Raw genomic sequence first — 2,876 nt, forward strand, 5'->3', positions numbered from 1 at the left:
CTACAACTTTAGCTTTGATTTTGATTGTCCTATCTTGTTAATTCCCAACTAGATATTTTCTTCTGAAAGGTATTTCAAGCTGATTGAATATCTTAATAAAGTCATCACCTTCTTTAAGGCACCTTTTTTGTTCTTAGTTTCTGTAACTGGCATCAGCTTTGAGTCCATTGTCTTGGTTACCCTTTGTATTTAATCTAATTGAACAAATCTCAGTCAATTTTTTTCTCTGCAGACTCTCTTTGAATTGTCTCTTCCACATTGGTCTGGGCACTGTCATATATTCCACCAATTTTACTCTTTTTCTAAACAATACTATATTACTTCTTATAGTACAACCTCTTAATGGATTCTCCATGCCTCCACATTCAAGACCATTTCACAAATTGCCACCTGATTAACTGTCCCAAAGCATAATAGTGATTGTGTTACTCAGCTGCTCAAAAATTTCAATAACTCCTTCCGTTTCTTAAATTAAAGCCACATTCTTCAGCTTGGAATGTCATCTTTTTCATATCTTTATTCCAACCTGAATTTTCAATGTCATTTCTGATGGTTTCATGGCATATTTTCTATATGTCTCCATAGAAAGGATTAACTAATGTTTTCATATCCATTCTTGCTTTACTAACTCCATGTCTTTTCATTGGACAAATCTTCTGTCTATAATGCTTTTTCTAATAACCTTCAACTCTGAATATTTAGATATACCTGTATTTTAAGGTGAATCATAAATGATACCTTTTCCATCAAGAAGTAATTTCCTGCCTCCATTGAATATTCTTGGCATATATTTCTTATTAGACATGATGCTTCTGAGTATAGGCTAGTTATTGACTTTTGTACTCTCCAAATATCTAAAATAACATCTTTCCAATGGTGGGTCTTCAATATTTATTGAAATATGAAAATATACATGATCAGTACAATATGCAGTATATTAAAAGTTACCATCTGTTGCATACACATAGGCCTTATTAAGTAAGATACTTGAGGATCAGATTGGTTATTTACATTCTTATTGACCTGCACAATAGTTTGCACAATGCTTTGCATATGCCCTGCTCCTTTGGGATGAAATAGAAATGTATATATAAAATAACACATATGTAATAAATAGTTGTCCTTCGATGATGCCTTTGAAAATTTCAGTTTGAAAAGTTGGGGGGAAAATTTACATTGGAGAAGCATTTTTTCTCTCCTCAAGATAGAATCAGTTGCTACCCCTTAAAATAGTCTAATTATTTTACTGGAGACCTAGTTATAGAACTACTTGCAGTTGCACTGGAAATAGAATTCTGGTGTCACTTAATGAGATTTTTCAAGTTCACATTACTTATTCTGCAGACTTCTTCATTTGAGTAGATTATTTAATATTTTATTTGTTTTATTATTCACATTTTGGGGTAAAATATTTCCACTCATATTCAAAGTTGGTTGAATTATGTGCCAGAGTTTGAGTGTACAAAAGTTTCTCTCAGTCCTGTTATTTTTTTTTAAGTGTATAGCTACTTAATGTGTCTGTAATTCACATCCCTGGAGCAGATTTTCTGCTGTTGCCCAGGAAGAAAAACTTTGTCCTACACAGAATGAAAATTAACAAGTCACTCCCTTTAGTACTTCTCCTTCCCTTCTTTTTCAGTTTGTACTTAAAGCAACTGTATCCCATTAGAGACTTTAATCATTGTATCCTATGAGATATTTTGGAGTATGTTTAAATGTAGCCTCATGTTTTGGTGAACAGTTTTCTATTTAATTTGTCAATGATAATTTATATAATAAAGGTGGATAAAATAAATTATTTTCCATTCATGGAATGTAATTCCAGTGATCATTTCCCACTGTCCTTTCCATCCTCTTCCTTTGTCATCCACCAACATATAACTAAATGCACATTGGTAATAAGGATTCTTCTCTACTTCTAAATTAGTCATCTATTCATTGAGCTCTCATATTATACATAATAATAACATGCTAAAATTTGTTGGACACATCCATATTTAAGCCATGGAAAGTCCTTCGAAGACATAATACTCATGAAAGAATTAGAAAATAATTAAGTAGTAAACTCATTGTTAATGACCACAAATGTAAGAATTTAGATAAGAAAAGAGGGAGCTTGGAAGGAGTCATATGGATAATTCATGGAAATGGTGAATTTGAGTTGGATCAGAGTACTCAGGGATGTGTTGAAAAAGAAAGTGGTTATGTTTGTGAGCTTTGGGTGGTGAAGTCTCAGTGAAAAAGGTAGTATAAAGCACAGTCAATATATACACTGAAGGGAAGCATAGGGTGGGCCAGGCTTGATGTGTAGGATCCATTTAAGCATTCAAGCTTTTAGCAGGGATGTGAAAATGATATTTAAATACACTGACTTTAGGCAAGACTCCTAACGATAATGATGTATTATAAAAAATGAGTAAGATCAAAGTGTGATAAAGCAGAGCTAATTGCAAAGATGAAAATAAAAGTAACTACAAATGAGTGTTTTTAAAGGCAATTTGGAATTATAAACTAAGAGAAACTGAGCTTGGAGTGAGAGGAACTAAGAAGTTTAATCCAAGGGATGAAAAAAGAAGTTTTACTGTTATGTTGCATTCTTACAATAAACCCCAATATTTTTGAATTTCAACACTTTGTTCAAGTGCAGTTCTCCTGCTGGGGCCACTAGGTGGTGATCTTTGTTAGTTTGTAACTTGAAGATTTTTAAAGATGCATTCAGCAGTTGTAAAAAAACCACTTTTGTTTTTGTTTCATGTAATGCTGGAGATATAACATTTGTGGCTATGTGCATAGGTCCATAAATATTTTCCCTTGCCTTTTATTATTTTTGGTCAAAGGTAAGATAGAGGAGATGGGAAGAAAATCAGTATTTAAAT

The sequence above is a fragment of the Castor canadensis genome, chromosome 2, assembly GCF_047511655.1.
Source record: "Castor canadensis chromosome 2, mCasCan1.hap1v2, whole genome shotgun sequence".
NCBI classification, from domain to species: domain Eukaryota; kingdom Metazoa; phylum Chordata; class Mammalia; order Rodentia; family Castoridae; genus Castor; species Castor canadensis.